This window comes from Patagioenas fasciata, chromosome 3 (assembly GCF_037038585.1).
Source record: "Patagioenas fasciata isolate bPatFas1 chromosome 3, bPatFas1.hap1, whole genome shotgun sequence".
Lineage (NCBI taxonomy): Eukaryota > Metazoa > Chordata > Aves > Columbiformes > Columbidae > Patagioenas > Patagioenas fasciata.
In genome coordinates this window covers 92,722,258-92,747,769 of record NC_092522.1, presented here as the reverse complement: position 1 = coordinate 92,747,769, position 25,512 = coordinate 92,722,258, and the positions used below count along the sequence as shown (strand labels likewise).

General features: G+C 39.4%; 1 protein-coding gene across 11 annotated transcripts in view; it reads right to left on the bottom strand.

Annotated features, from left to right (window-relative positions):
• FILIP1 (filamin A interacting protein 1) overlaps nucleotides 1-25,512 on the bottom strand; it is a 126,992-nt gene that overhangs the window by 72,433 nt on the left and 29,047 nt on the right. For 2 of the 11 annotated variants that reach the window (XM_071806853.1, XM_071806855.1), the window contains exon 2: nucleotides 9,111-9,251. The exons of the other annotated variants lie outside the window; for them this stretch is intronic. The gene's annotated coding sequence lies outside the window, so the exon portion shown is untranslated. The remainder of the gene's footprint in view (nucleotides 1-9,110; nucleotides 9,252-25,512) is intronic. 11 annotated transcript variants of the gene reach the window in all.

Sequence of the window (25,512 nt, the reverse complement as noted above, 5' to 3'; positions counted from 1 at the left end):
AGTGTTTCAGTCATGCTGGTCAGAGGAGGGTGCTAAACCAAATGACTAATGCAATGAAGAACAGAACAAATATCTACCCTTGTCAGTTCTGGAGTTTCCTGAATTTTTAAACATTCACGCCTAGGGCACTAATTCATTGTGTCCTCTAAGCCTCCCCTAATCTCTTGCCCTCATATGCATCATGACTCATCTGCAAGAGCAAACAAGAAAAGGTCCTTCTGACCTGCTGCCTGCACTCAAGTGAGGGGGAGAGGCCATGGCATTGCTCAGAGGAGCCCATGCAGGAAGGAAATATTGCCTCATGGCAGATGGGTGTCACGGTGTCTGCCTCATTTTGTCATACCATACATCGAGTCTCTTTGGTGGAAGAAACCTGAGTCTTTTCAATTATGAGAATGAAGGATAATTTGTCCCTGTTTTGAGTATCTGACAAAAATTCAGTGGCTGTTTTAGATTCAGGACATAGATCATTTAGTTCTATGAAGTCATTGCTACTCTTTATTCCCTAATCTATTTTGGTGAACAGAACTTCTCTTTTTATGCTGCTTGCAAATAGTGTAGAAAAGCAGCAAAGTTATAGTAGACACACTTGTTGAGGTACAGCATGAGAATCAGCAAAGCCTTTTTGCTTTATCAAAGATTTGGCTTATAGCTTCTAAAAATGAATCTTATTGAGGCATAGTAGCACATGGTTTATATTCACCAAGGGTTATATCAACAATAGTTCCTTTGCTTGAAAAAGAGAGAAAAGAGAGGAATAACTATAAATGTCTTTTCAAGAAGAAAAGAAAAAGATCTCTGAAAATTCCCTATCCAGTTGCCATTCTGAATAAGTATTGCCCACATGAAACCAGAAAAGGATTTCACAAAACTAAAAGAGGAAACCCAGTCATCACAAAGGCAGATTTATACCACTTTAACATCATTTTCTTAATTCCAAGATAAACTCTTCACTGGCTAAATTATGGCACAGATTTACAAAGAACAGAGTTTATGCTGGTATAATTCCATTAATTTTGTCATTTTCAGGAAAACTTGTGGTTTCAGCTGGAATACTTTTACTTGAGTAATGCATGCTGACCAACTAAGGAGTAACATAGACTTGTTTCACAAAGATTCATGTTTCCCAGGCTTCATCTGGAAAAACATCTTGGATGCATGAGCCGTGAGGAATGATAAGCTATTAGATCATCATTCAGTCAAAAAAATAAACTTTTGTATATCACTCTACCCGTGTTTTGATTACGGTGGCTCTCAGCTGCCAGAAAGCACAAACAGGAGTCATAGAGAAGAGACAGCTCAAGTAGCTGACACCACTAAACAAACATGCCACTAGCTCTGACGAGGGTTTAGATATTTATTTGCTGGAGTGACTATGTGGCTGGAAGGGACCGACCAGGAGCAAGGTAGGTGGCAACCCTGTTAACTGCCTGTGGTGCAGCCTTTCCAGCACATTTCAGCTGAGATGGGAGTCATGGGAGTAACTTGGTTCCTACTCCTCCCTCTTCCCAGCCTGTTTCCAGCCCGCTTGAATGTTTTGTGTCCAGGACTACTCTGGATTTGAAGGAAAAGCGTGGATCCTTGGATGAAAGAAATTCCCCTGCTTCTTGGGTCTGTGTACCTTGCACCCAGTTGGTGGGCTGGATGAGCACTGTGTCCTATCGTGACTCTGCACATAGGGTTTTACAGCTCTCTGCCCTTTTGAGTTATGCCATTTCAATTGGAAATCAAACTGTGAGCTTCACATGAAGATGAAGCTAGCAATGTCGCCATTAGTTTCAGTCCAAACCCACCAAACATTTATCACTTGACAGCCAGAACGTGCCTGGAAAATGGTGAGAGAGGTGATGCAGATTAACTGGCCTACCAAAGATTTTTGACTCCTGCAGATGGGTAATCTTTCGTGTTAGGTAAGCATTAGTCATTTATTTTTGTTGACAACACAGAACCAAGCTGATAACCTGCAAGATCAAATATACCGTGGACTTACGAACCACACAGTATCTCTTGTAAGTAGTTTCTAAAGACCATTGCTCCTATAATAATGCATTTTCTGCTTCTGAAATGGCAGGAAAATGCTGACAACAGCAATAGAGAGGAGCAGGCTGATAATCATCACAGTTTTTTCCTCCGAGTCCCTTGTCCTGATCCTTACAATAACAAAAAAAAAGAAAAAAACCAAACCAAACCAAACCAAAACAAACAAAAAAAAACCACAAAAAACCCCACAACCTAAAAGTGATGTATCACTGAGGGAACCAGCATGGAAAGTAAAGTCATTCTGTCATCTTTGCAACCATACTTTAACTTGGGACTGAATCACAGGGCAAATAGGGAATGCAGTTAGGAAATGAGGAAACCAATTCTTATTAGCCTTCTACAAAGTCTATTTCAACTTTTCACTTGAAGATTCTTTTTTATTTCAGGATTAACTTCATTTTAACAAGTGTGAGACAAAACAAAAAGCTAAGCGTCCCAAAAGCAAACTTCAGGCTTTGTGTGGAGGGAAGTGTTCTGCTGTCTGTTGCTGACTAGACATGAATCATGAATCCTGTATTCTTTTTGGTAGCCATGATTTGCACAGCTCTGATTTTGCTAAAACCAGTAAACAGCCATAGCTACATTCTACATTTGACTAATTAATCCTTCTTTCATTTTATAAAAATAACAAAAAATGATCATGATGTAGATACTCTTACATATTCTACAGAGGACCTGTGTCTTCCACAAATATTGTCTCAAAAAGACAACAGAGTAAAAAAAAAACATCTGCAGCATCTCAAATTTCAGCTGTCAACCAAAGCAGGGAGCAAGTTCCAAATCTCTCTCAGTGACTCCTTTGTAGGAAGTTTCAGTTGTTGATAGACACAGAGTACCAGCTTGCACATGAATGTCTGGTCGGTTTTTGAGAGGTGAATTTAACCCCCTCCCTTAGACTGGGCTGCCTTCCACCACCCAAAACTGCACTCTGTGAAGTTTAACTGATTTCAAAACAGTTAAAAATAGTCTCCAACACTAAACCTGCCCTTGAATTTCACCATCAATTTTAGTGTGTTTACAATAACATTTTTCTCATTGGGAAGAGAAGAAAAGAAATTCTCTGGCTACATGCACACTGGAGATTAACCATGTCCAGGACTGTTCTCTGACTGTGAGGCCAGCTGTCCTGGAAAATCCTTCAGGCTCTTAAGCCCTCTCAGCATCCATAACATGCTGGCTGCATCCACACTGCCCACTGGGAATTGCTCCTACCCCATGCTGACTCCTGAAACACGCTCTCAAATGGTTCAGGAGGGTGTTAAGTGGCCTGGCCAAAAGTGTGCCAAAGACCACTCCGATGGTTTAATACAAGCACAGACATTCACCTTGCAGTGTCTGTGCTCATGCCCTAGCACTGTTTAATTTACAGCTTTTCCTTTCCACAGCCTGCTCCTTTACAAATAAAGGAAATGGAAAACTAATCAGCCGTGTAAAGGAAAAGTGCAACTCACCATAAATACACAGTTTGCAGAGAGAACATAAGCAGAGGGTGGTGGGAAAACAGAAAAGAATCCATATTTTTTCAAGTCAGATAGATCAAGGCAAGCAGAAGTATATTGCTTATTCTAGAGGTGTATTTTTAAGTCACTACCAAAAGATGGTCTGGACACAGAGCAGTTCAGCAGAGGGGTCAGGAAGAAACAGGGCAACTGAAGCAGAGAGACGTTGCACAACATGCCCAATTCACACCAGACTTCTCCAGCCTTTTGCTGGGTTTGGTGGTACAAAATTTGAGCTCTTCTGTTTCATGTCACTGATAAGAGGACAAGCACTATGAGGCTTCAGAGTGGCCCTTGCATTGCTCAAAGCCCCAGCCTTCATTTGTCATTACTATTTGTGAAGAGGTGAAAGGAAAGGAGAGTCTTACTTCATTCCTGGCAGTGCCAGCCCAGCGACCGTCATTATTTCCCAGTTATCCTGTAAGCTTTCCACTGACTTCAGAACTTGTGGTAAAAAAAAGAGCAATGAAGTAAATGTCAGCCTAACTGATTTAAATAATACCAGTGTCTCATGCTGACAGGGAGCAACACAAAAACCTGCAGATACATCACCTGGGCATTGAAAATGGTCTTTAATAGCTTTCTTTTACAGAAAACATATTTACATGCCTCTTCTAATGTCTTGTTTTCCAAATCCCTAGACAATTTCTTCTCTTGAAAAAAATGAAGTTAAAGAGTTATCCTTCATCTACAGGTTGAGCTGGTTTCGATCTCTTTTTGAACAGTCTGTCAATATTAATCCGCACAAATCTTCATGTGCCTTTTTGGTTGAGAGCAAAAAGTCAGGCTGAGATCAAAGCACTGCATGGCTACTTTGAGAAGGGGAAGAAAAGGGAAAGAAGAAGAAAAAATATCTCTGCATGGACTTGATCTCACATTAACATAATTAAAATTACCTGCTGCCAGATTCAAGTTGCTTTACTGTCTGCGACTTCTTAAAATTAGATTTCAACAGGCAGAAAATCTAAGTGAATTGTGTTTGTCTTGCTGCAACTAGCCAAACACCCTACTTTACCTAACTGAGTAAAAACTTCTTAGCTGCCTTTCTTAGAAAGTAATTTCAGTTTGGAGGTATGGAAACATGTTAAAAAGAGTTTCTACAAATGGAGTGGGTGTTTTACAAGTCTACATGAAGATAAAATCATCTGCACTGGCATGAATTCACACTGTTCAGCTTTAAGTATGTTACTTGTGTGAGTGAGCTAGAAGTTTAGGTTTCATCTGTAATTTGCAGTGTCTTTGAAATGGAGCCTGAGCTCCCTGAGGCTATGTTAAGACTTCAGGCCTGTCCTTGTCATCAGTCATGCAGCTCCAGTGACCACTGCTGAAGCCTGCCATGGCTCCTGTCTATCAGAGAAGGCATCTCCTTATTTTCTTTCTGCGGAAAAAGGTGCTGGGCAGAGGGCAGGCAGTGTTTGTCCAGCCTCCCCTGCGAGAGGACATGGCTGGAGGCCACCACTGCATCCTGGCCCTGTGGGAAGTGCTGGGAGGTCTCAGTTTTGCCCCTCTCAGCCACCACTCATCTCTCTGAAGACGTTTTGGTGGTAATTTGGGCATATCAGTAAGCTCACTGAACTGGCGCTGGATCCATAAATGCATGATCACAAAGGTTGATTTTGCTGTTGGGTGCGGAGGCAATAGCAAGTATTTGGCACCTTGTTGTCAGCACCTGACAGTGTCACACTTGGTGGCAACCGTTAGGACACGACAGAGGCTGTGGGACTGTGCCCACCCCTCACAGTCTCTGCTATAACCAACCCTGCCAAGTCCGTGTTGATGAAGTTGCAAACTCAAGTAGCTTGTGCTGCTGGGATGGATTTTCTACAAGGCACAAGTACACAAACAGCTGCCACACGGACCCAGTATTTCTAAAAAGTACTGAAAAGAGTCAAAACCTTAACCCTACTGAGTTACCTAACTGGGAAATGAGCTCATTTGACTCTCCAGCCACAAGTCCTTGTGCTGAACTCTCTTTCTTGGGAGGAAAAAGGAAGAGAATTTGGCAATTATTGCCCCAAACAAGTAATTTAAGAAGCAGAAATAAACAATGGATCTATGTTAGCTTTCTTCTAGTTACTAGCAAGTGACACTAGAGATTCATATTTAATAAATAAGGTAAATCTGAAAAAAAAAAATCAAGTTCCTATTTCCTATGAAGAGGTGGATGACAGAAAAGGAATGTGGGGTTCAGTGTTGCTGAAGGGAATTGGTGGGTGCCTCTAAATATTAAGGCATCACTGGGTCTCTCAATACAAATTCAAAAGACTAGTTTGACTTTTCATAATAATCCCGAAAAGGTATGCCAACATCCGAACAAAAAAAACAGAGAGGGATCTACAGGTGGCATACAATTGGTAAATGAGGTAAGAAAACAGGTAAGAAAGCAGCACATAAATAGAGAAATTACTGTATAGTTTTATTTAATGAAAAGCTGTCTGACCCAGTAGTTATGTAATATCTCAGCGTTGCTTTTTTGTTTCCTTAAGTATTTTCATTTGCCTTCAAGGAAGTCTAGGTGACTGAGAAATTATTTGAGGCTGCTTCTCCTATGCATGTGAGGTGGACCCATGGCCTCGGCAAGGACCTGTCGTGGTCGTTGTTGGCAGCTACAACAAATGTTGGCTCCACAGGGAGCGAGTTGGACCCTACACTGCCCTGGCAGCTGCTTTCCTTGGTGTAAACACTGGTTAGGGTCAAAATCTTAATCTTTCCTACTGTGTCTGAATTGCTCAAAATGGTATTGTTATTGTATTTTAGCTTCTCACCTGTGGGTTGGGGAAGGGAAGATTAACCAGTTTTCTTCCTGTGAGGATGCAAATTGATCTCTTGTCATATTAAGGTGCTATATTTAGTTATCCTAAGAAACAAGATGTAACAAAGTATTCTCATGTGCTTATTTCACATGCTGTTTTACTCCCAGCGAGAATAAACCTCACTTGGGTTTCTATCCCTAGTGACAACATCTAAATGAGCTTCCAGTACCACCTTTTTCCTCTTAATATTCATTGCACAGCCCACGGATAAGAACTTTTCCTTATCTTATTCCTACGCATGCTGCAGGAATTTCAGAGGTGAAAGAATTTTTTTCAGACCCGCCCCGCTGAAAGTTAAAGGGCAGCTCTCCAGAGCACCCAGTAGCTGACTGGTAAGCACAGCTGTCTAGAAAAAGCAAGCTCAGACAAGCCAGCTGAGCCTCCACTCTATATATACTGAGAATACTTCACAAGGCTTTCAGAAAAGTCAGGACATACTCCTTGCATTGAATAAATATTTCCTTACAGAATTATTAAGAGTATTTTACATCTTTAAGCCTGAAAGACTCTGCTAAAGTAAATGTAATTTGAAGAATACATACAATTGTTTATTATTAAAATATTTATCATATAGGAAACTAAATTAAACTTCAATTTGTATTCATTTCTATGCAGTTACACTTTTGGATTTCCTTTTAATAACACTGTGCTCTAAGATTTGTATATCACGGTCCTAGATAAATTATTTAACTCAGTCAAACCCCCAAAAAAGTATTTGCCTCCATCTTAAGTTCTGTAACTCATTTAATCAAAGTTAATGTAAAACGTGGTATCCTACTATATCTTTCGAATTCATGCTATACAACATCATCAAGTGTACATCAGACAAACAGCATAAATAAATAATGATTTAAAAAATCAGTCAGCATTTTTCTAGTTGATTCTATGACTGCAAAACTGACCTTGTATGAAATGGCCATATTTAGAAAATCTCTGTACAGCTGGGAGTTTGCCACATGCTTGACCTAAGGTAGCTGTCATGCTTTTAAAAAAATCCTGTTTATAATTGTACTTACTGATACAAATGTTATTACTTTTTGGCATCAAGAAAAACCAAAAGTCTGCACGGAAAAATGCTTGGCAGCACATGGCAGCGTGGTGGCCTGGCTCGGCTGTAGCACCAGCCTTCCAGGCACTAGAAATCATCTGGCCATTCCCTGTGGAAAGCAGCAAACTCCAAGTATTCCACAAAACTTGGGCTTGCTGAAATAAGTATATGTGTCAAAGACAAGGGATTATGATTGGAGGAATAGGAAAGCCTAGAAAATAAAAATATTGTCAGAACACAGCATTTAGCGTTATAGCACAGACATCAGGAGCTGGTGTGGCAGCAGCAGGCCTTGCTCCCCTGCCCTTTGCTCAGCCAGGCCATGAGATGCTGTTGCGCAAATGACTTCTGCAGGTTGCCAAATACATGACATTATCTCTATTTAAGCAAGCAAGAACAAGGCTGGAGAGTTCTGTACAAATATTTGTCACTGACTGATCTCTTATATCTTGGAGATGCATTTCTAGAGAGGAAAAAACCCATAATTGTTCTGCCCATTGTATCAATCTTCGAAAAAGCTGAAAAGCACAATTTTATTAGGCTTTCCCAAACCTCAGAGAAACATTTCCAAATGCTTATAAAGGTGGAGGATTAAATAAATCTTTTGTTGAAATAATGGAACAGTTGTTGTACTTCATAACACATGAATATTTTAAAATACAAACTAAAATACTATTTGTTTTTGGCTTTGTTTTGTTTTGTTTTAATTTGGTTTAAAAATTCCATAACTAGAAACACATCATTAGTAGTTTGTACTCACATTGATTTGTATTAGAGGAAAATAAAGTTTTCATTTTGTAACACTGATAAGCAAAATAGCAACTATACAAATTTAAGAAAGAAAATAACTTACTTACGCCAAGTTAATGGAAATTAGCATTATGAATGACAATTTAAAGAAGATTATAGGATGTATTGCAGGTTTCAACCAACTAAAAATAGAAAAGATATACAAGCCATAAAAATTGCACAATGGACAACTTTCAGTTCCAGGACGATTGTGTTTGCAATTCTTGACTACAAACAGAGTTGTTTTCTGACTGTTGAGATAGATAGATCTTCTGGGGCCATAATGAATATAAACAATCCTGAGCTTTCCCCATGAAGCAGATATTTAAAATATTATATGATATTGGGCTTAAGGTTCTGAAATTTTTATAAAATCAATTAGTGATTGCCTTCCAGTTTTTGAGTTGGGTTCACAATTGCAAAGTATGTTTCAGCACTGTGAGGCATTTTTAAACTGGAAATAAAGATTACTGTATAACCAATGTGTTACTAGCAATGGGGTTTTAAAAGACAGGCAAAATCACAGACAAATATTGTGAGACACCCAGTATGGTCATTAAAGTCAGTAGTGCATGCTGAAGAGTTCCTTCTTACACTAACTCGTTAACTCAGGATGTTTATTATTAATTCGTAATGCTAAAAAAAATCAGGGAAAATAATATACATTCAGGATATCCTTGGTAATCCTCAACAGTCCCTAGGGGCTTTGATGGCTTTGCAATTCAGATGAGCCTTTGGAAGACCAGAGATGACCTAAGTCATTTTGGTCACCTCCTGCAGCTGACATCAGCAGGAAGCTCAAGTGTTCCTTTCCAGCCATGCCATTGCAACAGCACCTCCTGAATGCTATACATTTAGGAGCACAGCTCCACCTGGGAGTTTCTGCATGTCAGCTGGAGAGCCCGTGGTGTGGAGTAATACCTGTGTCGAGGGATGCTTCCAGAGCAGGGGCTTCACTAGAATCTAGGTCCGGAGGGGGGAGGAGGGAGTCGAGGATGGAGGTGTCCCTCTGCCATCGCCCTGCTGCTCCCACCTCAGGCTGACTGGGGTCCCTGCTGCTCCCTAGAGAAAAGATAAGGCTCAGGGGAGGCACATAAGAACAAAGCAAGAAGCAGCAGGTTCTGCTTTTTCTGCCTGCCAGCCAGCAGGCCAGCCAGAAAACACAGACTTCTAGAGTTAAACTGGCTTGAAAATACTTATATTTTTTAATTTAGAGATTCCCATTGACTTTATCCATGTATCTCCAAAGCCATGACAGAGCACAGCGACCTGAAGTATCCAGAATACACCACACAACATGTTTTCAGGTATGATGCAGGTATATTGACCCAGGTGGTAAAATCTCATGCACCTGCTGCCTCCTAAGAGCTGGTACCACAAGTCACAGCTTTCTGCTTTAATTTAGCATCAATACAAGTAACGCCCTCCATGCAAACAAAAGCAGCTGTAACGAGGGAAGGAAAAAGCTGGTAGGTAATGTGCTGGATTCCTCATTGAGTAGGCTAGTTCTGCAGAATGTGTCCAATGCAATGCAGTGAAAAAATGATGAAATGACAACAGAGAAGTAACATGTCCACCTCAGCCCACCCCTCAGCAACACTGCACGCAGCCTGCAGACTTCTAAATGCTCAGTGAGAGTGCGTGGTTCCCTTGGCTGGGCAATTTGCAGCACAGCAAGAATTGCAGACCCACAAAGCAAATGAAGCAAGACTGGGCACATGGTGACAACTACAAATACCATGAAGGTATAGCAGACATGGAGGGAACTGGGATCATTGCTACTGGAAAGCTCGGGATGTTGCAGGGTGTGTGGGAAGCAGAGTTGATAAAATCTCATTCATGCATTTGATTAGTTTCCAAAATCGAACAGAATTTGAATCCACCTTGTGGATTCCCTGAATTCCGCCCCAACTTTCTCAACTGTGTACCATAGTCATGGTAAAAGCAAAGTTTGGTAGGTCAAACCCACTTCAGAGACAGCTGGCATGGAAAGATCAGAGCCAGTGGATCTGAGCAGTGATGTGTCCAGGCAGGCTCAGTGGCAGGACTGTGGTACCAGAGAGCTTCTGAGGGCTGTCAGATCATGGTGGCCTTTCTTTGGCAAAACATTTGGGCAAGGAGAACATGGTGTTCTGGAAAGCTGTGATCTTTTTAAAGAAAACAGCAACAATTTTGCTCAACTCTACAGACTGACATTGAAATAATTTATATAGTTCTAATAACAATGTAGTCATACTAGGGACATGACCATCTAAGGAATAAAGCAGAACTACTATGATAAGTTAATAACAGTCAGAACAGTGTATGGCACATCTCTCTATTATTTCTTAACAAACTATATATGAATTCTTGCAAAATTCTTTGCATTTGAAGATTGCTTTTGGTCCTTACTCTGAATTGAAAGAACAAGGTTTATTGGATTATGAACAACACAAGGACAGATACAATAATGAAAACTTAACCAAGCTATAATCACATTTAAATTCCTGCAAACATATTAAGTAAAATTTTGATTTATGGGAAAAAAATACTTTATTGATAATTACTTTGATTTTTTTGAAAATTTGTTTAGGAAACTTGGGTCTTGAACAGCTAGTTCTAGGAGAAAATTGAGCAATTATCCATCTATTTATTTATTAATTAATAGTAGAAAGCATTTCCTACAAGTGCAAGGATTGAAGTTATCACCCTGTTATACCCACAAGCTCTGAATCACATCTGGCATGACAGTTTACAAGAAGCAAAGTAGAGATAATTTGTATGAGGCACATGGGATTTACAGAAGTTAATTCTCTGTCTTACAAAAAGTTTGTCCTTCAAAAAAGTCAGTGATAGTTTCCTCATTAATTTGAACAGAGGAAGGATCAAAACAATTGTCTTTAAAAGTTAATGTGCAGCTATCTAGACCTAAAAAAAGAAAATAAGCCATATTTTTGCAATGAAAAGCTTCTTTTTCAGTGTGATTCACAAAATATAAGAAACAAATAAGAGTTTTCTGTCAATCATCTCATATTAATGGTGAAGATTATAAAAAGAGTGGACTAAGGCTTTATGGGTCAAACTCTAACCTCATTTGCCTTGACTTCTGAGTTTAAAGATGTTGCTCTGAATTTTAATCAGTCTAAATGATATTAAAATCTGATGTACTGAATGCAAAACAAAAGTGGTGGTGTTCATGATTTGTAGATACCCTGTTCACAGGAAATATGGTTTAAAAAAGTATATATTGTTTTAAAGTCATCTTACAAGTGTAGTAACTACACCTAAATCTTCCCAAGAGGACACATCCTGGAACAGAGTTAAGTCTGGAGTAATTTAGATCCTTTGATGGTTTACCAAGCAGCAGGACAAGGTATCTGTTTTACACTATTCTGGAAACCCATTTTCTTCATTAAACTTTAAAATATCTTCAAATAATATTTATGCATATACATGCCTTATTCTTCATTTTAACAAAGTGATGCCACAGTAAATATGGTGAGCTAAAGAAACAGCCAGGATGAATATCATTGTATTTAATTAAAACATTCTCCATTATACAGCATTGTGTTTGTACTGAAAAACCCATGGGATTTTGCCACTTATTTGAATAAAGCTGTTATTTCACTCACAGCCATCACACAGGTACATCAAAAATGCTCCTAACCACCCATTAGGCTAACGAAAGAATTAGCTTTGCTTGCAGACTTTGCCTCAATAGCATCCTTAACCTAACAGGGCTACAACAACATCACAGCCCTTTGCACAGCAGGATGTCTCTTGGGCTGTTTTTTCCCATGCCAACTGTTGAGAGTTTTAATCACATGCACTAAATAGAATCATTTTTGTTTCTTACTCTCAGTGCAGTAATACAAAGCTATTGATTCTCTATAGATTTGTTTTGGAGAAAGCCTCTTGATTTTCTTCAGTCACGTATATATCCCGTTTTTTTTTTCCCCCAGTGCATCACAGATCATGGAGCTAAACTTAGGAGAAGGAAAGCTGAAGTTTTCTTTGGCAGCTCGGCTAAGATACCCTAATGACAGCTTTGATGAAAGTCTCCATCTTCCCATTGAACCACAATCCACAATTCCCAGAACACTCAAAGCAATGCCCAGGAAAAGCAAAGAGCTTTCAAAGTTGCTTTTCAATCCCTTGCAGCTCCAAGCCTCAGCTGTCACTCTGGAGATGGTACCACAAAAGGAAAGTCCTTCTGGATGGACAGTCTGGTGGGATCCTGTGAATGTTGGGCTAGGCACAACTAGTCAGAATAGGACTCAAACTGAAGCTGATTTTGGCAAACACCCTATGCCCCACTAGCATCCCTGGAGAAGGCTTTGGGATGTGTGAAGGGGCACCTACTTCCCATGGCCCATAGGCCACCATAGCGGGAGGCAGCATGCTACAGCTTCCACTATCAAATCAGCTACTTGATGATGACTACCATCATCAGAAATGTTCATTAGAATTACAGTTCCATTATTGTCAGGGCCCTGAGGACCTAGGACCCCATGTCAGCCATTAGCCCTTGCCCATTGTCACCACAGCAGGGCCGGTTTCCAGATCCCTACAGCCCTGCCCTTCCTGGCCACAGGTCCCACCAAGCTGCACCCACTTATGGGCCTATGGCCCATCCCAACCTTGACCCATCCTCATCCCATCCCTAGGGAAGTGCCTGGTGACCAGGGCTGGGGCTGTCCCCAGCCCACTGGTCCCCATGGGGATTCCCCTGCTCCCAGACCCCAGAAGCAGCCACTCATGCAGTGCCCTGACATGTATTTCCTTCGTTGTGTATTTACTTGCTTGTAGTCAAGGCTGGGATTTCCCTTTGCTCTTGCTTAAGAAATTGTTTGTATTTTAAAAGTTTTTAATTTAAATTGATCTTTGTATGTGCATGTATCAGTTTAAATTTTCCAGCAGCGTACCACAAAAGCTTTTTTTTTGCTTATATTACAGGACAGAGAAAAGCTAAAAAGATAAATCAGTGTGTTTATTCCTGAGAAAAGGAATATAGAAGAACAAATACCACCTCCAAACCCAACAATGTCTGTCCTCCACACTAAGAGAGGCATCCTACACTCCAGTGATTGTGGCCCCAAGCACTGGGATAGCAGGCTCAGCAAGACTGGAAAAATGTTTCTGTATGAAGCTAACCTTGAAACCTGATTAAAATATTGACTCAGTAAGGATTGTAAGTAAAAGAGGAAAAAAAAAAAAAATGCTGTCACAGTCCTAACAGGTGGGAGTCAGGAGTTTCCTAGAGTTTTCCAAGAAACTATGGCACAAGAGACCAGGGGATACTGGATTTGACCAAATACCCTTTTCTCTGTGGTCCTGGGAGGTGGTTGAATCAGTTCTCCCACATTCTCTTTTGCTTTCCAGTGGCTCACGCTGATAGGAGTGCTCTGCAGAGGTAACTAACGCCAGGGGACCAGCCCCCTGAAATCTGCCATTGAAATTTTTTAACAACAACATGTGAATTCAACTGTCGCTTGTCCAGGAAAGACTCACAACATACTATGCAGTGTTCATAGGAATTTTCTCAGTCACTTTTGTCAAACAAACTTCCAAAATGACAGAGTCATTTCTTCAGAGATCACTGTCACAAATCTAATCAACTGCATACTATGCTGTCTGAAAGTCTCAACCAAATAACAATTTTCATTAATTTCCCAGTTTTTGATTAAAGCCCTAAACCTTTCATAGTGCAATTTCAATCAACAACTTAGAAAACAACTTAGCCCTGTTATTTCTACTAAAGATCCCCTTAGAAGATTACAAAACCTTTACTCAACCTCCTAAACATTTGGCACAGCACATCTTTGCAAGCCTGAAATTATTACTTTGTTTGCTATGGTTTCTTTTATTATGCTATTATACAGGACTGTTGTACTTTGTCATTTGTAGCACATTACCTCAGACTTGTTCAGGTACGAAGATGGGCTTCTAGGGTGATCAGGGGAATAGAGAACTTATCATATGAGAAGACAGAATGAAGAGCTTGGCTTCTTTAGCTTAGCAAAATGAGGGCTGTTAAGGGATCCTGTTGCTGTCTATAAATATGCCATGAAGGCAAACATCAGGGAGATGGGAGAGCCGTTTAAACTAAATTACAATGTTGGCAAGGGAACCCATTGGCACAGATTGGCCAGAATTTAATCTGTGCTAGAAACTAGAAACAGGTTCTCATTTGGAGCAATGAGATTTGGGAACAGTTTTCCTGTTGGAGTAATAGCAGCAAAAATCCTAACTGCGGTCACAGTGGAACTTGATGAGTTTATGAAGGGGATTATAAGATAGGATTCCTGAAATATTAGGACAATAGATTTGATGACCCATTTGATCCTTTCCAGTCATGAGTTCCTGTGTTCTATCACACAGACTCTGTAACCTTCAACTACACGTGCTTCAGAACAAGATATGCCAGCATACTTCATATACTTCAAGCTATTTAAAACCAAACCAAAACAAATAAAAATCCCCAACCATATAGTTCAGCCTAGTAAGTGTATTTGTTCAGGGTAGTGGCATATCTTAAATAATTTTCTCTCCCACAACGACAATAAATTCAATAGAATCCAAATGTATTAAAAAATAAACATCTTTTACATTCAGTTGTCCATCACTGAAATTCCTAAGATTATTGATAATTAGTTCTACTTGTCCTCTAGCACTGTTTAATGTTTCATACTAATTTTATGCAATATTTTATCCATGACTTTAAAACCTTTGCAGCTGAAGTTCAACTGTTATTTCTGGTATTCTGCTCTAAGCTATAAATTAATTAAGGACAAGTACATTTTTGTGCTAATGCATTTTATGTTGGAGGGTGTCCAAAAGATATAGCCAAAGGAACAGAATTATGATTGTTTCTCATTTACTTTGGTCATAGCATGGGTTGTACACGTGAGAGGAAAGACATTTTGTTAAAACCAAAGCTGTCTGGTTTTGGAGATACTTTATAGAACTCCAGTTTTTTTCATGTGTAAAAGATTGCTTCTCTGACTAAAAATCCATGAACTTCTACAAGACAGAAAACTTCTTGGGTTAAAAAAAAAATAGTTTTGAAGTAAATCTGCTTTCACCAAAGTAAAATGTTTAAATTAAAATCAATCATCTACAAAAAGTATTTATTTCTAAATGCACACACATACACACACAGACACACAGAGAACTGCCTCCCCGCTTCCCAAAATGGGACAAAAGTATGGCAATGATGGAACTACATATATTTCCACTTTCCTATAGCTCCTATTTGAAATTTTGATAGAAATACAAGCATGTTATATTAACATAAAGAGCACTAGTAGAGTGAAGGCAAATTTTACCATGACAATGGCCAAAGTAGTACTATAAGATTATCTTTTATGGCAATTAATAGAATCTTAATCTGATTCACTCTGCTCCCACTCAAAGGGGTTTCATAAACCTAATATTGGTTTTGCTGGTTTTGCCATTAGCAGTTCACTTTCTTAGCCAATGCAGTTAAAAATCTCTCACCAGTTTCTTGTGAACAATGCTAATTTCACTTCTACAGATTCAGCTTTAGATGCTCAGGAAGAAAGGATCCACAGAATGAACAAGCTCTCTCCATTGTTATCCGTTAATGGATGGTTTGGGACCATACTGGCGTCTAATGTCATTTCCTACCTTATAGAAAAATTCTTTTGAAAGCATTCTAAGCTTCTGGCTTTAATCACAAATGGTGAAAAATCAAGTACCCATTTGCATATGTGTTTATCTGCATGGCTTGCACGTATTTTTTCCTTCTAATTTTGTTGCTTTCTGCTTTTACCATATGTACATTTATTCATGCATTATGAAGGAGTGTCCATCCATCTTCTCCAGCCTCTTCTTATCCAACATTCTTCCTTCACGCCTCCTTTGCATTGGTTTCTCTCAACTGAGCAATCAGTTTCACTTTAGACTCTGACAATGTTAGTGATTTACATCATAGCCTCTGTTTCTATTCCCGTTATGTATTTTTGAGTATTTGATAAAAAGAGAAACGCATTTTCTGAGCTCCCAATTCACCTCAGCAGCCCACATGATGTATATATATCAAAACACTCTTGTTTTCTCATTAAACTGCTACTTTTGTTTCAAGCAAAAACAGTTTGGATTTGAACAGAAACTGTCCATGTGCTCTGAACTCTTTCAGAAGCAAACCGGTCATGAATAAATGGAGACCAATGAGTTTTCAGAAGGTGGGTGTTCTGAAATATTTTTTCCTATGTGGGGAGAAATATCACAACTATTTTTAAGAGAAAACATGATCCATATTCAAGAGAAAAGATATATGCTGAATTTATATTTTCTGACACTAGATTCTGAATTCACACATCAGCAGTTAAAAATGTTTTTCAAAGCGTACTCTTTTCATTTGTCAAGACTTATTTGCCATCAGATTGCTAATTCTTAACTTGTTCCTCCCACATTAAAGGTAACAAAGCACTGGATCACCCAGTAACTTAAAGCATGATGTCCGGTCTCTATTCCACCTTTTTATAGTAAATATAGCAATGTAGTTCTAAAACAACGACATGTTGAATTATGCTAATCTTCAGTTGAAAAATTCACAGATAATTCTTAAAGACATGTGAAAAAAACCAAGGTGGTTAGGCGTTTTCTGCCTTTTTTTTCTTCCCCTTCGATGCTCAAGATGTACTTTACTGTGTAAATAGACTGATTTCACCAATCCATAAATTAAGTCATCTCCATGTCCAATGAAAGCGCTTGTCACTCAGTGCATTGATTTACACAAAATAAATCAAGCATGGCTGCTATACTCAGCCAGAGCTGATCAAAATGCCACACTTATATGTGTTTATGTGACAGTAGACCAGGTTGGTTATAAGCAGGAGCCTCTATTTTCTCATGAATTCTCTGATGTTTACATGGAATAAATTAGTGGTTGTGGTGGGATTCCTAACAGATGCTTATTCACATAACAAAAGCACTCGGGTATCCTGCACGCAGCTGCCACACAGAGCTGCTGAACACTGACAGGGCAAAGGTAATGAACTTATTTCACAAGTGAGTCAATGAAGAAGCATCAGGATCCTGAAAAGTGTCTGAGAAAATCCTGATGGGCCACATTATTTCATTCAGGTTTGTTTATCAGATAGAAGAGATGGCTTCACTACAGAATCTCCAGCACTGTAGGTTTTATGTCTCCACTGTGACTGGTAAAAGTATAGTAGAGCCTCCATAAGGACCACTGGCTTCTGTGCTCCTCTGAAATATCAGGGGAAACAGTCCAGGAATGTCAGAAAGTTTATGGTACTAATTCTAGATCTAGATCCCTGGGCAAGAATTTCATGTGCAGGCTTTTTATTCATCAGCTGTGAGAGGCAAACCTGTTCTAAAGAATCTCCCAGAGGTATCAGATCATTTCTGTGCATCATGGCAGCCAGAGGGCATTTGTCTTCACCCTTCCTTGCTCGTCTGCAGCTCGAGGAGCTGGGCTCCACAGGGCTCCGAAGTTGACAGCCTCCAGTCCTGGCTGTGTCTGGGAAGGAATCCAGGAAGGTGGGTGACTGGCATCTTTCAAATCCATAAGAGTTCAAGTAAAAAACTAGTCCATGCTCCTGTCATGGCACCTGTGCTCTTTAGCTGGTTATTTTTTATTTACGTGGGCTTTGAAGCAGTCTCCACCAAAAATGGAACAGGGTGGTTCTTCACACACTGATCTGCAGAATGCCTTGTCTATGGATGCAAAAGTTAACACGGTTTGTAGGGAGACCATATAAATCCTTGGACAAAATACTCACTTATGGTTGCTAACCAGATAAACCACATCATTTTCAGGCAATCTCTTAAATGGAAAAGAGCTGGAGGCAGGGCAAGTCCTTGGGGGAAGTTTCAAATCCTTGCCCTGCACTTGCTCTTCTTGGCTATCTGCTTTTGGCCACTGGTTTGTGTGTTGGTTGATTTGTTTGCTTTCCCAGGGCAGAGCACAAATGCAGTCCCCAGTTGCCACAGATTACGCTGTGGAGTTCCCTGCAGTTCACTGAATTGCAGGGTTTGGCACAGAGAGAGTGCAAGGCTCAAACCTCACCTTGGGAAAAATTAGTTGGTGGCTTACTACTAATTTAGTAAACTTCTTTCTTTTCATCTGATTGCTTATGGCAGGACATTGAGCTAAAACTGAAGGACTTGATTCTCAGCTATCTTAAATTACTATGGTTTGGCTGGAACCCTTGAAAGCAGGCTTCATTAGCACACCATAGCTCTGACATGAAAAGTGTATTGTTATCTCACCAAGGATGCTTCTATTGAATTGTTTTGAATATAAATGTTAGTTTCCTTTATTGTCTGAGTACAAAAGACTTCTATTTTTAGAAGAAAAACTGTAATACATATCCTGCAAAACACAAGCTGACTGTACCCTCAGCTGAAGTACACAAAAATCCTCGTATCTCCTGGCAGGTGCTCTGGAACTGGCTTATGTTAGTCTTAAACCACAAAAATTTGTTGTCATTACTGAGAAGTTTAAATGAGAAAGCTGTTCTTGCAAAACAGTATTTAATGGGCCTGCAAATAAGAACAGAGCAGCAGGGAACTGCAAAATGTTATCTCAAAAGCACTTGCCTCACCCTTAAATTAAATCCAAAATCAGCTCTTCCCATGGACAGAAAGAAGGGCAGAACACGCTGGTTTGTCACTGGGCACACAAATGCATGCCATGGCTCAGATGTCACAGCACTCTTTTCAGTAACATTTTTAAGCTTTCAATAATACTTCAAGCACCTAAAATTGAAAGTGATTATCTTGAACAGCCAGGATCTGAATCTTACATGTATTTAGAGATTTGTGTTTTGTGATGTAACAGTAGTTCCTCAGAACTTTTCAGCTGAATTGGTATTGGATTTGCCAGTTTTTAAACAATCTCCATCCAAATTTTTGTTAACCCAGGAAAACTGTTTAAGATAAAAGTACTGGAAACATAAATCATGTTTTCAGAGCTACAATTTAAAAGTATATTTAATTGCTTCTTAATTGGAGAATGGTCCAATATCTGAAATCATTAGCAGTGTTCACAGTTGAAATTCCTCATGAGCATATTTTTTAAATTATCTCTTTTTTACTTAGCTATTTTGTTCGAGAATCCGTTTCTCATGGATGAGTTGGTAAAAAATGTATCACTCAAAGCTCTGCAAAGAATGCAGCATCTGCTCTGCTTTATGTCAGATGATTTCATCAGCTCTTGGAGAACGATTTGAACAGGGATGTTGGCAGATGAAAGTCCTTTTGGTTTGCTTTAAAATTGTGATATATTCATTTCTATTCATTTTAACAAAAAATGCATTGTACATGGCGCATTGGAAACTTCTGCAAGAAGAGGGTGGTCTTTTTTATTTCATGCTATCACTGTGGGACAGAGTTGCCTCTGCAGTTCTGCTTTATTAATAGGAGGAAGAACTCCTGGAGACCCTAAGACACTGCCGCTGTCCTTTCACAGGAGAGGAGGGCTGAGGGATTCTGCTGGTATCAAATCCTTATGAGTTGCTGCAATACCCAATGCTCTACTTCTGCATGTAATGGTGTAGAAAGCCATGCACAGTCTGATGTTCCCACTAAGTAAAAGTTGTGTGCTCTGTTCCACTGGAGCCAAGGATTCAAAGTGGTTATTTGAGTTTCTGGTTGGTTTGTTGGCTGTTTAGAGTTTACCATTTAATACATCAAGAAATTCTTACAATTGTCTGACAGGGGATAGAATTGTCTGTATGAGCTTTGTATATTACTCATTGAACTACCGTTCAATAAAATACAGTCCTCCCAAATCACATATGTTTAAAATAAGCTTTTTTGCTGGCATTTTCTTCTTTGCTTACATGTTTCCTTTTGAAAAGGAGATGGTCCTGTGAAAGCCCACCCGCAACTGTGCAAGTAGCAATAAGCACTGTTTGTCCGTGAGGAACGAAGAAGACTCAATGAAGTGTTATTAGCTTTGACTCATCTGACCAAAGTATCATCTGCTATGCTCATTAATTACAATAGTTCAGGTGGAAACATTGGTCCTTGAGCTTTATTAAAATGATCTGTTTGGCTTTTTTGGTGGTGGTTGTTTTTTTCTTTGTGTGTTTTTGTTGTTTTGGGTTTTTTGTTTGTGGATGGTTTTGGTTTTTATTCATCTAAAGAAAGGAGTACAAGGAAGCAGACATTTGAAGCAGAACATCAGAAAGTAAAAGAGGTGCATGCAGAGAAGATACTAAAATAATGCCTTGGGAACAACTACAAAACCAGTTCAAACATGCGTCACAAACTTTATTCAATGCTAGAATTTTCCAGCATTGAAAGATCAAAATATTCTTGGAAAGCAGTCTATCTATAATCTTTGAGAATTCTGATTCAATAATAATAAAATATATCTTTATAATGCAGAAAGGGTTTTATGCAATTGTTCAGATGATCCTAGGCATTTGATGTGTTCAGATGAGTATGACATGAGGATTACGTCTAAACTAGTAGGTTAAATAGTGCCAAGGCTTGGTCAAAATGTTGGCACACACTAACCAATGTTCTTCCTGGAATGGTTCAGGAATTAGCCCTGGCTGGGGACCAGCCTGGCCAGGGCCTGGCAGCCTGGACATAGCCAACCTGTTTTGAAGGCTGAGGAAGTTTAATAACGTAGGTATGACCAGTGATAAATGGGCTGAGCGTCAGAGAACTGGAATTGGCATTGTCTAATTTCCTGATAGCAGACATTGCCAAACTGTCATCCATAAACTCCTAATGGTTTTTGTATGGCTGTTACCACTTTGCTTTCAAACAAGGGTAAAACTGTGAGAAGTGGATTTGTGAGAGGAGGGCAAGCAAATGAGAAGCACTCAGACAGATGGCACAGTCAGATGGAATGAATTCCTGAGGGGGAGTGCAGCAGACACAAGAGGAACAGTGAGCATGGTAAAAATACGAGAATAGCAGCTGCCAAAGCTGTTTCTACAAAAGTAAAGCGGGTCAAGCAAATTGCCTCAGGAGCCTGTCCTGTGCCCAAATCCAAAGGAAAGAACTGAGAAGATATCTTTGCAGGGAAGTGTGGTGCCATGCAGATAGGTGGTGTTGGACGCTGTGCTGCCACAGCTGTTAGAGAGGATCGGACACAATCACTTCCAAAGCTGACAGCTGGAAGGTCAGCCGAGGCAGATGCTGGGATGAAGAGAGAAGTCCAAGCTCAGCCTGGCAGGCAATGGTGAACACCAAACACAGCAGTGACACAAAGCTCAGACCACAGAGAGACATGAACTGAGATAATTTTGATTCCAAGTGAGTCAACCAAAGATCCAGATAAATTACTAATAAAAGCATGTTTACACTGACAAAGTGTCAGTGTGATTGCTGATTATCCTCTGCTTTCCCAAAGAGAGTGTTTCCATCCCATGGCAAAGGTGATGGACAACACCTATCACTGGCAAAGAGATCCTGACTGACAGGTTCAAAGGTTTAATACAAAGGCTTGTCACAGAGGTATTCCTTCCCAGTGTCCTTCCCCAGCAGCAAGGGCAATCATGCTGTCCACACTATTTTTTCCCACCATGGGACAGGCACTGCTGAGGAAGTACTGTTGAAAGAGAAGAAACAAGATCCTTCATCTTGTTTTTTGTGCTGTAGTGCTGTAGCATCAGGCAAAGAAGTAACTGTGGGAAGAGCATTGCTTAACCCTGTAACCCTGGGACAGAGGTGCTCTCTGGAAGTAGCATGTGCCTAAGGCAGCTGCAACGGGTTGAGATGTGAAGAACCGGGACAGCATCAGCATATGCAGGGTATACTGAGAAGTCAGTTACAAATCTCTACTGTTTCTCTTCAGTGAAAAACATTTTTCAGTGTCTGGAATAGTTTTCACAGGGATGGCAAAAGCCAATTCACTGCCACAGAGCAGTTCCCCAGCTGAATTTCAGTAGATCACTCTGCAACATGGAGACGCTAAAGCTCTTCAGCAAAATGGTTATGGGATTGTTTTCACATGGGCAAACAACAATTTTCTCTCATCTCATTCTTGGAAATGCTCAAAGCATTCTAGCTGAAACTTCCAAAAACAATTCAGACTCAGCCAGACATCCAGCCTGAACAACTGAAGTTTGGCAAAGCTGTAAACAACTGGGTTTCATGGAAGACTAGATTTCTTAATGAAAAATGTCAGGCAAACTTAGATAGGGGTCTCGTTATCAGCTTGCTTTGTATCATGTCTCCTATGTCCCAGCTTAACTTCACATTTGCAAGTTAATTGGCATACCTGACTTACTACAGCATTTAATATATGCTCACATTTATACTTTCCATTTTCATCTATTGCTAATTCCCAGTTGATTAGCTATATTTTGCTAACACAATAACAAAAGTTGAGACTAATAAAAATCCTTCGAATGTCTCTATTAGCAGAGTTTCAGATTTATTTTCTAGATCAGAGAAATCTGTGTCAGCCTCATAAAAGTATCTGGATGGAACATCTTGATTTTTCCCATTTTCTTCCTTTAAAGAAGGACTCACAAAGAAAATCTAAGAGAAAACTACTGAAGCAGTTGACTTAGATCAACTAGCTATCTTTCTAGAATTAAACAGATGAGACTCAGAATGTACCTATATTGATAAGACTGCTTATCAACAAACCCACTAACTCCCTTCTGTGTTCAAAAAGAAGCATTTTTAAAGATGCGAAAATAAAAACAGATGTTTTATTAAATAAATTCATATGTTTTTGTTTATAACTGAAACATCAGAAGTAGTGTTTGTTTTGACTTTCACTATCTTATTCTCAGTGGATTTCATGGTTTCTTAGAGAGTACATGGAAAAAAGGAGATGGTCATGATTGGTGAGCTGACATATACAGCACATTCTCAAAGAAGCCCTAAGAAATTTCTAAATATTCCTTATAATGGTTTCAGCCAAAGTTGCAATGTTTTTTTCCTTTATTTCATCTGCAAATGACCCATTTTGGCGGCACTCTGAAAATATATCAAGCTAACATAATGTCTGCAATTTATGTATGCCTGCCTGCGATGCTCTATGACAGCATTTTTAAGATTAACCTATCTGACACTGCCAGACTTTTCTGTGATGTCCTTGGGAATTTTGACCTATTAATTAGAATGGAGTTTTAATGCAAGCTGTTTAAGGCAGACTTGTTTCCATAAAGGAAGTGTTTTAATTTTAAGGGTTATGCAGATGAAACACTGCTCCTCAGAGTTAGAATCCAGGTGATTTCATTGAACTGCATGACAGAATTGTGAAGATTTTGCCACCTCTGAGAAGCCTGTGGAAGGAGACTAGTGCCAAAGAAGACAAAAGAAAAGAAAATTAAAATACAACTGTACCTACATTAGATATTTCTTCAGCTGTTAAAGGCTACATACCACCAGACTCACAGAAAACCTACGTTTGTTGCTTTCTTCATAGTATAGTGGCAGCATATTATTTACTTGTGCTGGTAGATATTTTTTTCAGTGATGGCTTTGTGCTTGTTTAGGTTCTCTCTATGGAAAGAAACAGCAATATGAGGTTAAGACCAGAATTCTCCAACACCAAATTAGTTCCTGTGGCATAGAGAAGGGCTGGGACACTGGCACACTGTCTCTAAAGGCTCAAGGATGTGCTTTTCTCACTGAGCCCTGGTGGTACAGCTACGCATCTCTTCTGTGGCCAAGGCTTTGCCCTTGGGGATTTGCCACCGCAGGAGGACTGGAGGCAGAACAGTCTGATTAGAGCCTGCAGCTGAAATTACGCTGGGCAATTTGTTCAAGTAAACAATTCATTCCGCTAAAAGCATGGGTTTGAGTCCTTTGAAGCAGATTTGGGTCAAATTCAGTATAGACTTCAGAAAAACAAAAACTGAAAATGGAATGTATGAACCGCACAAACAGTTCCTTTTGCTATTTCCAACTTTTTTTTCCTCACACTAACATCACAAGAAGACAGAGGTGCTATCAGAGTGAAGAAGAAAAATGATGAGAAAATTGTTCCTCTGCCTTCTTTTTCCATGTCCCAGTTACCTGTCAAAGCCCAGTAGTGGTTTAGTTCCTACTATACAGAAAGGAACTGTTGTTCAAATTCTCTGCATGATTCAAAATCAGTATTTGAATATAAATGTATGAATTTTAGGTCACAGGGAGTAAGAAAAACTATGAATCTGTGTGTAGCTTTGGGACTTCCCAAGTGTCAGCTCTTGCTCTGGTGAATATTTAAGAATTGCATACAAAGTAGATTTCTCTTTTTTTTTTTTTTTTTTTCTGCAAAGAGTGAAGCAATCATCTCAGAATACTTTGTGTATACAATATTTTCCTGGGAGGTGGAAGACAGTGTTTTAATCTCTATATTATAGCAATAAACTATTCTAACTTTTTCCTTTCTGGGTTGTATTTTTTTCCATGGTTCCAAACTCCCACTTATTTTCCTGTTCTTTAAATTTTGCTAGAAGAGCCTCCAATAAAAACAATATTCTGCAATCTCATAAAAAAATAATCCAAACAAAACCTATTGTGGCTTACTGCAAATCCTGATAAAACATAGCAAAACATTTATTTGTTTTTATTTTTTAGATTGAGCCATCAATCAAAAAAGTATATATATATATATATATGCACAGTCTTAATCATAATTAATTTTCCTGGGAATTCCTTTGAAGGACAAACTGAGCAAGGCCTACTTCCCACTTTTCTCTTTGAGTCTCTCTTTTGCATGCTGGCTGCTTTTGAAACCTATCCTCCACCTTCTTACAACTTAAGAGGTTCAGGGGCATAACCAGGAGCACTGTAACAAGTGTAAATGTTTTTGTTTTCTGCCTGGGAGGAAGACAGTACCGCATTTGTGAAAAGTTCCTTTTGGGGGTGAATAACTACAGTATTACTGAGTGACTGAATATTACATGAAAACTTTTATGAACAAAGAAAACAAAGCCTGGTTTTCAGGGAATTATACATTAAGATAAATAAAATATTTTTTTATACTGACTATGATAACAAATACGACTATAACAAAGATATAAGGTGAGAAATAATGCAACGTTAAAAATATCAGTGGACATATTGCATAGCTACATATGCAATATTATTTTTGTTCCCAGATGCAGGTGCCTATTTACTTCAGGCATGGGAGGGGAGATGAAATAAGGGAAAGAAGAGTAGCTGTTGCTGCAACATTAGCAACTGTGGAATGGTTGATACGCTTCACCAACACATGACCTGACCCTATTCTGACCCTTTTTCTGCTGTTCCATTACAAGTGATCACTATGAATAATTGCATAGTACAGAACTGCACTGTGATGCAGGTAAAGCCATGAGAAAGGTAGCATTTTCAGTCTAAGCTAAGGGACCCTTGAGATAGGGTTGATGCTGGGGTGAACTGA